This window comes from Tenrec ecaudatus, chromosome 8 (genome assembly GCF_050624435.1).
Source record: "Tenrec ecaudatus isolate mTenEca1 chromosome 8, mTenEca1.hap1, whole genome shotgun sequence".
Classification (NCBI taxonomy): Eukaryota; Metazoa; Chordata; class Mammalia; order Afrosoricida; family Tenrecidae; genus Tenrec; species Tenrec ecaudatus.
In genome coordinates, this window is record NC_134537.1 from 22,764,140 (window position 1) to 22,780,117 (window position 15,978).

Sequence of the window (15,978 nt, forward strand, 5' to 3'; positions counted from 1 at the left end):
CAAGAACACCTGAGTCCTCAGAGTGGCATCCTTACTCTTCAACACTTTAAAGAGATCATGTGCAGCAGATTTGCCCAATGTAATACATCTGTTGATTTCTTGACTATGCTTCTATGAACACTGATGGTGGAACCAAGGAAAATGATATCCTTGACAACTTCAGTCATTTTTCTCATTTACATAGTGTTGATTTTGGTCCAGATATGTGGATTATTGTTATCCTTAGACTGAGTTACAATACATGCTGAAGAGTACTGTGGTAGAGTGAAATTTCTTAATAAGGCTCTTCTACCCTGTCTCTGTAACTCTCCAAATGATTGGGTGGAACTAGGCAAATAGGGTGTGTATAACACAAATCGAAGGGATTGGTCAGTTTTCATTACCATCTTCCTGGCTATAAGGATGAGTCCTCTTTGAAGGAGAAGCAAAGAGAGCTAGAACTGCAGACCACTGAAAGAGCATGTTGCAGATTGCTGTCTAACATGGTTAATGCCAAGGCCAGAGATACCAGAGACTATGACCTGGAGTCTCTGAGGCAGGGCAAGAGGAACGATGCTGAGACTGTGGGATGATGAAACAGAGTGACAGGGTGGCTTCCTGGCCCATGGAGGCAGAGGCCAAGGGACCACGTGGCTGAGAGGCTGCAAACCTGAGAGCGACTTGTCTGTTGGCTAATGTGAGATGCTGTTGTGGAACAATGACTTTATCCTTATTGCTTATCAATCCTGACTAGTGGTAGCCTGTTAACTTCCCTAGTATATCCCCGTAACTGTAAGGATTTTCTCTGAGTGAAGTGCAACAAATTATCGAACTCAGCATAGATGTCAGGTGGTGTGGGATGGACAGCTGGTGTCAGGATAGGTCAAAGGATGAAACATGGAAACATGTGTGACCCCTGCCTCTGGGCAGAGGGCAGTCAGAGGAGGTCAGATATGGCCCCACATACTGTGTAAGAGTCTTTAATTTTCATCAGCAAGTGCTTCAAATTCAACAAGCAAGATTGTGTTGTCTACATATTAGAGGTTGTTAAAAGCCTTCCTCCAATTTTAATGTCATGCTCCCCTTACCATGGTTCAGTTTCTCTGATTATTTGCTCAACATATATATTATGTAAGGATGGTGACTGGATACAACCCCAGAGCCCATGTAGCCTGATTTGGACAGAAACCCACTCACTGTAATCTTTCTTCCATGATCATATTCGGGCCAAGTATTTAAAACCTAAGATCTCATTTCCTGGAGTTTGCCTGCCCTCAGAATTAAGAGTTATGTAATTGAACATACTAAAACAGTGGAAGCCTCAGTAGAGAGAAACTCTATAGAAATGTCCCATTCCACGTGGTCACGGTGTTTGTGCCCAACCTTTAAACGCCACTAACCTGACCAGGCCCGTCCCTTCCCACCAGCCCTTAGCATAGCCTCCCTTCCACCACAAGGCAGGAAAGGTGGGCATACTGGCTTGTAGTTGACAACTTCAAGGCTGAGGTTTTGAGTTTGGCTGGGTACCTTCTGACTGTAGAACACCTTCCAAGTATATGAGAGTTGACAGTTAGTGTGAAGCAATGTATTTCATTGTTTTAATATTTCAGGATGCATTTTAGTTTTGACACATTCAGACCTATCTTACCACCAGACCTCGGATAATTGAAATTCATATATTCTTTCACCCTTTTTCAAGAATAAGGCTTGTATGATAGTCGCTCTTTTCACAAACATTCTATTTAAAAAACAAAACCCATTTCCTCAGTCCTTTTGAAATGAGGTTTGACCACATTAGCACAAAGAATGTAGGCAGTAGACGAGTCTCATAGACTGAGATGTTAGTGCTCGTGTATAATTAAATGATTATTTCCCCCCTTTTGTGGCATCTAGAAATATCTCAGATGATGACTTCTTTGTCTACCTGGTACTGGAGTGAGGATAACATGGAAGAGACATGCCAACCTACCATGGTCTTCTATCTTGAGAGAAGATTAATTTATTGATTTGTGTTACATTAAGCCGCACTAATATGTGGGGTTTATTTGTTATCACAGCATCATCTGGGCTATACCTTCTAACAAATGGAAATATTCTCATTGATTTTAAGGTGTTCCTACTCCCCGTGTCTGCACCGAGTTCTTTGTAAACTGCCCTACAGATTCTGCTACCAAACTGCTGCCTGCCTAGCTTTCTTAGCATGGTTTTCTGTCTAAGTTATTTCAATCTTTCTAACTTCTTACATTGTTCCTGCTGTTTTTGTAGTGTAATTATCTTACTCATCCATCACCTATCACTTGTTACTCTTCTCTCCAGCAGTCCGAACACTGCAAATCTTAGCTCTGGACCCATCCGCGAAGCATCTGGCCCACCAGAATGTGCCTCTGCCAGTTTCAATCAAGTCAGTTAATGCCCAGAATTGTTCCCTGATCTATGACTCCCAATGACTCTGAGGGATCAATGTCAGATACAACATAGTTAATGCTCCCACACTCGCCCTTTAGAACAGGTGTTGTACAAATATTAAGTGAGGAAGTTTACAGTTTTATCAAATTACATGAACATTTCTTCAAGTTTACCCAATTTAAGAATTACGCTCCCAAGTATTAAGTTGATGAGTTTCAATTTTTGTTGTTTTCAAATTCAGCAACATATTAAAATTAGCATGCCATGTCCTTTAGCTAATTTGATCAACATTAGTCATTTTGACACACACCACAATATATGTCAAGGCCCAGCTATTTGATTGGTTATTAAAAGGTTGACCCACACCTCTGATACATCATGTTCCATCTCCTTGGCCTGCTTTTGATTTCAGCTGTAATTAGGATAGGCAATTCAACGAGACTCCTCAAGCCCCTACCCTCCACTTTCTGTGTCAGACCATTTTCCCTCTGGGTAGCCTGTAGCTGGTTCCCAAGTCTGGAAGACCTTTAGTGTTGGTCTTTAATGACTTCTATAAAACTTTCAGCGGTGAATGGAGGGGGCTGTGGATGAATGTATCAGCAATAGAAGTATTCTGTATACTTTGAGTTGGTCTGGCAAATCCAGCCGCTCTCAACCACAGCTTTGAAGGCGATGCTGTGCCTTTCTGCTGAACTTTCCTCCTTCCCATGTACCACATTCCATATTCCATCGCTCCTGGTTTCTGGGCTCACTTCCCAAATAAATGCTCTTTGCCCAAGTCTTTATCTCAGGCTCTGCTCTGGGAGAAACTAAACTAAGAGAGTACGTATATACTAAATTACATGAAGCAGCCTGCCTTCTGCAGATCTTAATTGGTCTTATTTCAAAGTAAATAAAATGTGGGTTTTTTAAAAAAAACATCAATGATTCTGAACTTACTGGAGGGTGTCAATGAATTGCCATTGACTCAATGGTAGTGAGTTTGGTTTTGACTGTAACACTGGCATAAGCAGCCTGTGGCATCTTTCTCCTGGGGAGAGGCAGGTGGATTCAACGCACTGACGTTTTGGTTTTCAGCCAACCACTTAAGCACTGTGCCACCATGTTTCCTTTAGTAAGAACAGCCTCTGCTGCTTTCCTATAGTTCTGACCCTTGGCAGCCCCTTTCAGAGTATCTGAGGGTGTAAATCTTTCCAGGGACGGATGGTGTCATCTTTATCCCAAGGGTTGGCTGTGGTTTTGAACCTCCAACCTTGTGGTTAGTAGTCTAACCCTTACCTTAGCGCAGTGCTTCTCAACCTCCCTTACGCTGCCACCTTTTCATACAGTTCCTCATGTGGTGCTGACCCCCCCCCACCATAAAATTATTTTCGTTGCTACTTCATCACTGTCATTTTGCTATTGTTATGAATCTGGAGACCCCTGTGAAAGGGTCGTTCCACCCCCAAAGGGGTCGCGACCACAGGTTGAGAACTGCCTTGGAGTGTCACCACGGCTTCTTTTTATTAAGGAAAACCCCACTGCCATAAAATCTGTTCCAACTCACGGCAACCCTGTAGGGCAGAGTCGAAGAACTGCACTCTCTTGGGTTTCTGAAACTGTAAAATCCCATCCTTGTCCTCAGGAGCTGGTCTTGGGCTCAAAGAGCTAACCTCATATAATTAACTACCCCACCAGGGCTTTCTTTACTAAGTACAAGTGGTGCTTCAGGATCACTCACACTGCTTATTTGAAGTTAATCAACATCTTCCAATTCTTGCTAATGGGATGACCTTGCCACATTTCCCCTCCCAGAGATTAGCAACTGATACTCATCAATAACAGCACCAAAACATAAGGAGGGGCATGCTGAGATAAATGCCTTTTATTGAGAATTTCTTTTCCTCTTAAGATTTTCCCATGTACTATTGATTCCCTATATCTAGGATTTTAGGTTCAGTACCATGGTTTTGGTGATTTATTGATTGCAAGTTCAATGAAGACTAAATTGATTAAAAGGTTTTAGGAAGCTCTGCATCATTTTAATATATCAACTATATGAATAGAAGAAAAAATCCTCAGCTTTTAAAATTACTTCAGTGCTGTTGGTAATGAGCTCATTTAATTTAAGGGTTGTACAAACCCAAATGTGCTTCCTTTACATCAAAGAAAGAGGTGCAAACTTTCCTAACATTACTCAGCTTCTATGCAGATTTTCATGTAAAAAGAAAAGCAGCCACTATAGTACGAATTCATCTCCAGTAGGAAAAATAGGGATTTGTGTAACATTGAAAATACATTTTTATGGGCATTCTGTTAAAATTGAGGGCCTGCTTATTTGAATATATGCCAATATTGCATACTAAAAAATAAAATATTGTTTCTTATTGTATCCATTTTTAATGTTATATTTTTATAAATTTTCATTTACTTTGACTTTTTAAAATTGATTGGTAAAAATTTTCATAGCCTTTTCAATGACACCATGATCTATGCTGATACCACCCCTTTTGGGTGCATGTGTGTATCTAGTCTGGGTTGACTAGAGAAACAAATTCAGAAACAACTACTTTTGTGTAAGAAAGTGCTTTATTTAAAACGTAATTGTACATTAAGAAAACATCTAGTCCAATCTAGATCAAATCCATAAGTGCGATATTAGCCCATATGTCCAATACCAATCTATAAACTCCTCTTCAGATTCACACAACACATGTAATGATGTCTAATGCAAGAAGATCACAGACCAGTGGGTGGAAAGTCTTGTGGATCCAGTGGCAGTAGAAACATCTCAGAGCTGGGAGGGGTCTCCACATGGCTCTTTCAGCTCCAGGGCTCTAGTGTAGCTCCATGTGTCTTGTCACCAGGAAGATGAAGCAGAGAGTCTCTGTGTATCTAGACTCTAGTGAGCTATTTATTTCTGTGGCACCTCCAAATGAGGTCATGAAGCTTTGACCTGATTGAACAAGCTAGACTCCATCCCTTCTCAAGTTGATACCAGATTGTGTTACTTCCACAATGTGTTTTGTTTCTGTTTTATTGACATATAGTTTACATATCCATGGTTTAACCATATTGAAGAGTTGTGCAATAATCACCATATTAAAATTTTTTCTTCTTTCTTGTACTCATTATTATTAACTCCCCATTTCTCCCCAACCTCCCCTGCCATAACCCCCAAAAAACTATTAATCCAGTACTGTCTCTACAGCTTTTTCTATCCAGATTTCATTACAGAGAAACATAAAACAAATGAACAGCAATACCAAAGTAATAGAGAAAAATCTAAATCAAAAAGAAAGCAAAAAAATACTAAAACCTAGAAAAATGTTAAAGGGGTCAAAGGGAGATCAAATGATGAGGTGATCAATTTTAACCTAACTCCATCTGCCTTACTCCACTTTGGTATGCACTCTGTCTGATGGCAAGGCTGGGCACATCCCTGCTCAGTCATCAGAAGGGACTCACTGGAGACTAGTCAAGTGACCGTCCTGAAAATGGATTGGGGCTTTGACTCTCCTCCATAGTCTTCTGCACACTGGCAGTGATACCCTTTTTCACGGCGAATATTATTTTCTCATCCAATAAATGGCGTTTATAACAATAATAGACAAGAGGAATAAGTAACCAAATGAATGAGCAACAAACCTTATGACAAAAATCATATTTAATAATAGAATGTTAAAATGCTTTCCTGTTGAAGTGACAGTGGACAAGAATGCCACCTGAGGATGTGCTTCACCTCAGAGTACTTGGTGTGGCTGGTTCCAACTCATAACAGCCCCATTTAATCACAGGTGTATGAGAGTGACTTATCTGTGACCAAATGTGAAATATTCTCAGCGATCTGTCTCCAGGAATACATGTACATATAGTGACAAAATATTTTGCGCTTTATTTGTGATTCAACAATTTCCTGAGAGTCAGTTAATAATACTCTGATCTCAGACTGTTTATTTTGGTTCTGTCACTATAAATGTGATGTTCGATGACAAGACCTGTTCTTCAACCTTGAAATGGTGATTAGGGGTCCTGATTGGTCCCTGTTTTAAACTGAGAAGTGAAGAGGGGAATCAGGAAGAAAAGTACCTAAGATACTAAAACCATTTGCAAAAAAATAAGAATGATCTACTCTTAAATTATATTCATTGCTTTGGAGCAACCACGGTTTTTCTTCATGTGCATTCTATTATCTTGTTTACAATGCCACTGAAAAATATAACAGCAACACCTGACTAAAAGTTATACCCCCATGGCCTATGAATGATACTGATAGTTAAAAAGAAATGTATAGAAATCACATCGTAGACAGTAATAAAATAAAAAACAGAGAAGGATGATTGACAGTCAAAAGTTGATTCACTCAAAAAGTTAATAGAATAGTACACATTTAGGAAGGTTGATCCAGAAAAATAAAAATGAGGAGGTTCAGGTAAACAAATATTACGGGGAAAGGGATATATAAATATATGTGAAGTAGACATTAAAGAAAAACATTAGAGTATCATGAATAAATTTATTACAGTACGTTTGAAACAATAGGAGAAAACTGAATATTTTATTTTAGCAAAAGTTACTAAAGAAGAACTAGAACAAAACAATTCTATGGCCATTGAATTCTCATTGTCGTTGAATCTACTTAGACTCATGGAGCCCTGAGAAGGCAGAATCGAACTCCTCTGTGGGTTATTAAGACTGTAAATGCTTCCAGGAGTTAAAAGCTTCCTTTTGTTTTCCCTGTGGAGCATAGAAAAATACAATGCACTCTCCATCATATTTTATTAATGCTGTTATAAATTTGATATTTAAAATAAATCAAAGGGGATAACTATACAAAGTAAGGAGATTATTGGTCTATCTCACTCCAACATGCAAGAGCCTAAATAAAACAGTAGTAAACAAATTCCACTGATAGACTGAAGAGATAATAGACCATTATCAAGTTAGATCTATCCAGGTATAAATTGAATATGTTGTTCTTGTTGTTGTTGTTGTTGTTGGATGCTGATGAGTGGGACAGAAGGAAACATTGGCCTGTCTGTGCCATCATCACACTTGTCACTGTGCTTGCGTCACCATGGGTTGCAGCGACCATGTCAATCTGTCTTGCTTGAAAGGATCTTTCTTTCACAGCTCATCGACTTTCCCAAGCATGATGTTCTTGTCCTGATAACATCCAAAGTATGTAAGGCCGTCTCACTTCCTCGCTTCTAACGAGCATTAAGACAGATGTGCCTATTTTTCAGGCAGCCATTGGTGTTTTCCATATTTTTATCCACATTGCAAATCCAAGGCGTCAGTTCCTCTTCAGTTTTCCTGAGTCATTGCTCGCCTAGTCCATGACTATGTTGTCGTGTGTTATCCAGTCAATGCACAACAGAACGGAACACTGCCTGGTCCTGCACCATCCTCCTAATTGTTCCTGCTTGAGCCCATTGTTGCAGCCACAGCGCCAATCCATCTCCTTGAGGGCCTTCCTCCTTCTCACTGCCCCTCTTCTTGACCAAGCATGCGATGTCCTGGTCTAGGGACTGGGCTCTCTGGACAACAGGATTGGAAATACCATGGATGGGGCAGGCACACCTTCGACACTTTAGAGAGGTCTTTTGCAACAGATTTGCCTGCTACAATATACCCTTTGATTTCTTGATTGCTGTTTCCGTGGATGTTGATTGTGGATTCAAGTAAAATGAAATCCATGGCAATGTCTCTTTTTGCCTCTTATCATGCTGTTGCTGATTGGCTCCATGTTGAGGAATTGTGTATTCTTTTTCGTTGAATTGTAATTTATACTGAACGTTTTGATCATCATCAGTAAGTCCTTCAAGTCCCCTTTGCCTTCAGCAAGGAAGGGTGTGTCATCTGCTTATCACAGGCTACGCCATGTTCTTCTTCACATAGTCCAGCTTCTCAGGGTTTTGGCTCAGCACACAGGCCAAGTGAGTATGGTGAAAAGATGAAACGTATTCCCATTTTAAATCACAGAGCGCCCCCTTGTTCTCTGAGTATAAAATGAATATAATACCAGAGAGTCCGTTAAGGGAATTTGTCGTATTTACAGAATAGAGGAGAAGAGCATACAGCACTCATCAAGTACCATCGTGAAATGTGAACCAGTATCTAAATCTTCAAAATCAGGTACACAAGACGATAACTCTACCCACTGCTGCTGAGATATTTCCAACTCATAGTGACCATGTAGAACAGAGTAGAACTGTCCCTGAGAATGTCCAAGGCTGTCATCTTTACAGGGACCATGGTGGGCAGTCAGATATATATTGAACTGTTTGCTGCAAGCTGAGCAGTTTGAATTAACCAGCCGCTCCATGGGAGGAAGGTCAGACCTTCTCCTTCTATAGAGATTTACAGCCTAGAAAACTTAGGGAGCAATGCTACTCTGCCCGGTGGAGATGCGATGAGACAGAATCTAATGGCAGTAGGTTTGCTTGGTTGGAATCTTTAGCAACATTGGATTTCTACCACCAATCGTTAAGTTAGCTAAGTACTTTAACCACTGTGCCACAGAAATCTTGAAGCTAACAGTAGATTCAGAAAGTAAAACTGAATGACATATATGAGGATTGGAAAGCAACAAACAAAAATGACTTCATAAAAAATAATGTAAGAGTAAAGTTTTTAATTAATAAGAGAATTTATAAAGTTTATGGGATATAAAACTGGTATACAAAAATCAATTGCATTTACATACCTTATCCTCAAACAATTAAAAATTATAATTTAAATTTTACCTTAAAAGCAATTAAAAAACTGATAGCATATAATCAAAAGAACATAGTAAAATGACCTTGGACAATTGATTATTAATTCAAAAAAGAAAATTTAACTCTTACATAAAAATAAAACCTAAATGAATTAAAACTTCATTATAAAGAACAAAAATGTTTTTATAAATTATTTTATTGGGGGTGCATACAACTCTTATCACAATCCATCCATCCATCCATCCATCCATCCATCCATCCATCCATCCATCCATCCATTGTGTCAAGGACATTTGTACATATATTGCCATCATCATTTTCAAAGAATGTTCTTACTACTTGAGCCCTTGGTATCAGCTCCTCATTTTTTCCCTTCCCTCCCTCTCTTCCCTCCTTCATGAACCCTTGATAATTATAAATTATTATTTTTTCATGTCTTGCACTGTCCAATGTATCCCTTTACCCCCTTGTCTGTTGTCCATCCATCTGGGAGGGGATTATAGGTAGGTCATTGTGATCAGTTTCCCCTTTCTCCCCCCATCTTCCCCTTACCCTCCTGGTATGGCTGCTCTCAGTACTGGTCCCGAGGAGTTTATCTGTCTTGTATTCCCCGTGTTTCCAGCTCTTATCTGTACCCGTGTACATGCTCTGGTCTAGCCAGATTTGTAAGGTAGAATTAGGGTCATGATAGTGGGGGGAATGGAAGCATTAAAGAACCAGAGGAAAGCTGTATGTTTCATCAGTGCTATACTACACCCTGACTGGCCCATCTTCTCCCCATGACCTTTCTGTAAGGGGATGTCCAATTGCCTGCAGATTGGCTCTGGGCTTCCACTCCATGCTCCCATCCTCATTCACATTATGATTTTTTGTTTGATGCTTCACACCTCGTGCTCACACAGGCTGGTGTGCTTCTTCCATGTGGTTTTTGTTGCTTCCATGTGGCTTTTATTGATTCTTAGTTAAATGGATGCTTGTTTATCTTCAAGGCTTTAAGACCCCAGATGCTATGCTGTGATAGCTGGACACCATCAGTTTCTTCACCCCATTTGCTTATACACTCACTTTGTCTTCAGAGATCATGTTGGGGAGGTGAGCATCATGGAATGCCAGTTTAATAGAACAAAGTGTTCTTGTGTTGAGGGAGTACTTGAGTAGAGGCCCAATGAAAGAGCAAAATTTTAATAAGAAAATTTTCTATCGGTATGGTTTTGGACTACCAAAATAGACCAAACTCACTGCCATTAATTCAATGCTGACTCATAGTTACACTTGGATTAGATGAGGATTATTTATACACTTTATGAAAACATTAATAATAAACAACATAGTGATAAACTTGTCTAACTTAAAATGCCGAACTTTTTCTCACCAAAGATAATTTGAAAGTGAATGACAAGCCAGAAATTAGGAGAATATGTTTACAATGCAGATAGCCAACAAAGAAAACGTATAAATAGTTTGTAAGAATCAGTATTAAAATTTCACCCTATGCATAAGCAAATGTGGCGAAGAAAGCTGATGGTGCCCGGCTATCAAAAGAGATACTGTCTGGGGTCTTAAAGGCTTGAAGATAAACAAGTGGCCATCTAGCTCAGAAGCAAAAAAGCCCACATGGAAGAAGCACACCAGCCAGTGCGATCACGAGGTGCCAAAGGGACCAGGTATAAGGCATCATGCAAAAAAAAAAAGAAGAATATGTGTGTGTATGTAAATATATATGTGTATATATATATACATATATATACATATATATATATATATCACATTGAATGAAGGGGGAAGTGCAGAGTGGAGACCCAAGGCCCAAGTGTCGGCCACTGGAGATCCCCTCATAGAGGGGTTTAGGAGAGGAGATGGGTCAGTCAGGGTGCAAGGTAGTACCGACGAAGAGCACAGCTTTCTCCCAGATCCTGGATGCTTCCTCCCCCCAACTACCATGATCCGAATTCTACCTTGCAGGGCTGGATAGGGCAGAGGTTGTACACTGGTACATATGAGGGCTGGAGGCACAGGGAATCCAGGGTGGATGATACCTTCAGGACCAAGGGTGTGAGGGGCGATGCTGGGAGAGTGTAGGGTGAGGGGAAAGGGGGAACTGATTACAGGGATCCACATGTGACCTCCTCCCTGGGAGAGAGACAGCAGAGAAGCGGGGGAAGGGAGACTCCGGATAGAGCAAGATATGACAAAATAACGATGTATAAATTACCAAGGGCACATGAGGGAGGGGGGAGCGGGGAGGGAGGGGAAAAAAAGAGGACCTGATGCAAAGGGCTTAAGTGGAGAGCAAATGCTTTGAGAATGATTGGGGCGGGGAATGTATGGATGTGCTTTATACAATTGATGTATGTATATGTATGGACTGTGATAAGAGTTGTATGAGCCCCTAATAAAACGTTTAAAAAAATTTCACCCTAAAAGATGTATAGATATTCCACAGAAGCAGACACGTGAATAACCAACAGATATAAGAAATATTTAAACAGGGAGACACCTATAAACCACAATATCACCATTCTACACCCACCAGATTAACAAAATAAAAATGAAGTCTTATCAAGTCTACACATCTTGTAAATGGTGCTAACAAATATTAACTCCTATAATTACTTTAGGAAAAAAGTATTAATAAATAAGTTATTGGAATATTCCTGTGATTTTCCCTTTATATTTTTTATAATTTTTATTGGCATGTACTTCACCTAGCATACGGCTTAGTCATTCAGTCGTATTAAGAAGAGTTGTGCATTCATCACCACAATCAATGCCATAACATTTCCTCTTGTACTCATCGTTGTTTGCTGCCCATTTTCATCATTCGCCCCTGTCATGGCCCTAGGTAATCACTAGTCCAGTTGCTGTCTCTATAGACTAGCCTACCCTGCATATCATACGCTGAAGGAGGAGGAGCAGGGGGGATACAAAACACAAGCAGGAAGCAGACAAACCAATAACAATGAGTAGGCAAAACAGATAAATTTCATTTGAAAAGAAAGCAGAAACTATTAAAAACTAAAAAAATTTTAAAGGGGTTCAAGAGGGAGTTAAAATGATAACACATTATAATCACCTCGACAATGCTCTCTGTCTCGTTAGTAAGACTATTGCTGGACTGTGGTCAGAGAGAATTGATTGGAGGCTTAATCTGTATGGGGACCCTGAACATGGATTTGGGTTTGCACCACACCCATAACATTCACAATTTAAGCTCTGCTACCATTCCCTCCTTCTGATTTGGAGTTAATGATTACAATCCTTGGATTGCACAAGCTGGTGTGCTTCTTCCAGTTGGATTTATTTGATGCCTCACTTTGATGGCTTCTTGGTTGAAGACAAGCCTCTGAGACCCCAGACACTTTTCTGCCAGATATCCAGGCACCATCTGATTTCTTCATCACACATTGCAATAATACCCATTTCTTCAGTGATCTCTTCATGAGGGCAGTTAGGGAGTAGGGTCAGTCTGTGAGAACTAATTATTCATAGATTGGGGCTAGAATAAAAAGTCCAAAATCCTTTCATCTATTTATGGTTTGTGTCTGTCTCAGGTTCACTTTAGAGACATCAGTATCATTTTGTGATAGAAAACATTATCAGCCATTCCCTGGTGGAATAAGGTAATTCTATTGATAGCTTCATTAATTTAGCCAATGGTATAGAATTTAAAAGACTATTGAGAAAAGGAGATTATACACACATAGGCAAGCCCTCAAATTATACAAGTATAGACAAGACCAGAGAATTGGGTTGCTGACCACAAGGTCAGCACTTCAAAACCACCAGCCACTCAATGGGAAAAAGATGGAGCTTTCTGCTCCAGTAAAGAGTTATAGTCTCAAAAACTTACATGGGGGAAATTGTCCTACAGGGTTGTTATGAGTCAGCATTGAAGGCAGTGAGGTTTTTAAGGGTAACTTCAGACTGTAATACATGAATTGTTGACTTTTACAGATTAAACCCTAAAATGACTACACAAATGATAGGGTTTGGTGATAAGGTAAAACTTTTAATAACACTCGACCCCAAAGGCATAGCTATGCCTACTGGACTAATATATGTCATAAGACAACATTAAAGTGGGAGAAGGGAGATGTCACACAGTGTAAGACATGAAAAAATAATAATAGTTTATAAATTATCAAGGGTTCATGAGGGAGGGGATTAAGGAGGGAGGAGAAAATGAGAAACTGATACCAAGGGCTCAAGTAGAAAGCAAATGTTTTGAGAATGATAATGGCAACAAATGTACAAATGTGCTTGACAGAATGGATTGTGATAAGAGTTGTACGAGCCCCCAATAAAATGCTTTTTTAAAGAAAGAAGAAAAGGAGGGCAGTAAAATAGGAAGTATTTGGTGGTAGCGGGCCACCATTTACTTGGTGTCCTCAAAGCAAGAGTCCAAACCCAAATTCCACAACCAGCTGCTCCATAGCCTCAAGAGAGCAGCCATCAGTGTTTTCTCGAATAGGGGCATTTCAGCCTTTAGTTCAGGGAGGATGTCAGCTCTTCACATCTGCTACAGGTGCCTGAGTTTCAGCCCAGTTCACATAGTGGGGTTTCCATGTTGGATCTTTCTGGCGTGTCTAATGAAGCAAGATGTGCACCTCAAAAGGACAGAGTTGAAAGTCTATAGCACACAGCCTGGATCATCAGGGATAGATAGAGCTAGGTCAAAAATATTCCCTTAAGAGCATAGTGCAGGCATATTTCCCCCTTGGGTTCTATGTAAGTATTGTTAAGCGGTATTTCCCAAGAGGAGGTTTTTCCTTCTAGTTTACCCATCAACAGAAGTGTAATCACCTTTTCCAAGACATACAGGTCCCTCTACCCCAATCTCTATGGAATTTGTAATAAAGTTTGCCTATTGATATTATAGGAGTATCTGTTGATTTGGGGTGACGTTATCACAATGTTGTATGGCAGCAACTGAATGGTCTTCCCCCTCTCCCCGCATCTTCAGAAACCGACCTCAGCCGAGAGGAGGTCTCCTCTGTGTAAGCCAGTGTTACTTCTTGGTAGTTCTTCTAACATTCTTTCTCACATGTACACTGGAGGGCATACACAAGAGCCATACGCAGTATTGTGTATGTTAACAACCACGACAATAAAAACTGGAAACAACTGATATGGGTAGGTCCATTTTGGTATATGTCCACCCAGTATCACTGTATAGCAGGCATGTTTGAATAACACTGTTCACATGAACATGCACGACACATATGCTCTTGACCCCTGGTAATGTATAACAACATAATACCTATTTTATGGTTTTCTTTCTGTATAAAGTTAAAAAGCGTAAAACATTATGATATCTGCTCAGGAATTGTGATCTCTTACAACATGTATTGAGAGTATTCACTGTCCTCTCTAACTGCAGTGGGGATAGCACTGCCATGGCACTGATGTCAATCTCAGCCCAGCGACCTGCTCTGGCCAATAAAATGTAAGCAGGAGTGACACGCATGCTTCCAAGAAGAATGTGTAGGAGTCGTCATGTGGCTCTGCCATTACTTCTATCCATCTTCCAGGAGAATAGCACATCTCAGAAAAGGACTGCATTCTTTAGCCTGGATCCTTGAAGATACATGGAACACGGCTTCAGCTGATCTCAGTCAGCATATGACCATGTAATATAAGCAAGAAAATGTTGCTTTGGTAAACCAATGAGATGTGGGAATTGGTACTTCAAAGTAGATGCTCTACAGCAGTGGTTCTCAGTCTTCCTAATGCTGCGACCCTTTAATTCAGTTCCTCATGTTGTGGCGACCCCCCAAACATAAAATTATTTTTGTTGCTACTTTATCACAGTCATTTTGCTACTGTTATGAATTGGCCGACCCCTGTGAAAGGGTCGTTCGACCCCCAAAGGGGTCGCGACCCACAGGTTGAGAACCGCTGCTCTAGAGTCAACCCTAAAGTATGCAATACTGACTCCAGGCCAGAGAGCTGGGTATCGAGGAACCTGCTGTTAGACGCTGGAAGGAAGGGTGACGCCCACTATGCAACAGTACATGTTACATGAAACTGCAGCCTAATGACAGGAAAAGCAGCTAACATGTTGAATGACCCTGTGACCTCAGTCAGATAGTAGGAGTCCGAATGTTACCAGCATGCCTTCATAGCTATTGACTGAATTGGATAGGCTACTCCAGGAAGGAAATGAGCTCACAAAATAATTGGCCAATGTGTAAGCAAAGATGAAAAGAAGGCGCAAATTTTGGAATTTAGAAGATCGGAAGGTGCAAATGACTCTCACACACAAATGCAAAACTAAGAAACCCATGAGTCACACAGCTGATAAAAATTCAGCCTGGGTGGCATAGATCAAATCACGGATTGTAGGAGTTCCCTTTGCTGAGCTTCATATGGCATTGCCTGGCAAATCTTTCCGGTGCCACAAGTAGAAAGACCCCTACCGCTCGGCTCTCCCCATGTTCTCAAAGTACCTTTAATGAAGTTTAGCAAGTGCAGGCAGCGATGTTCCGCGGTAGGATTCTCACCTTCCACGCAGAAGACCCACATTCAGTTCTCGGCCAATGTGTCTCACATAAGTGACTAACTCTCTTACAGCAGATACTTGTGTGTTGCTCCATTGCTACTGAACAGGTTTCAGCAGAGATCAGGAAGCAAAGACAGAGTAGGAAGAACTGTCTGGTGATCTCCTTCTTAAAATCCAGCTCGTGGACACCCTGTGGCTTGCAGTGGTCCGATCTGCAACACGTCATGGGATGGCACAGGTGTGAGCAGCATTTCCTTCCATGGTGTCTGGGTCACCGCGAGTTGGGAACTGACCTGATCACAGCGAACTCTCAAGTCTAGAAAAAGAGAGGTATGTACAGTGTGGACATGGCTTTCGACACCTGGAAAGATGCACAGCCTTGGAAACCCA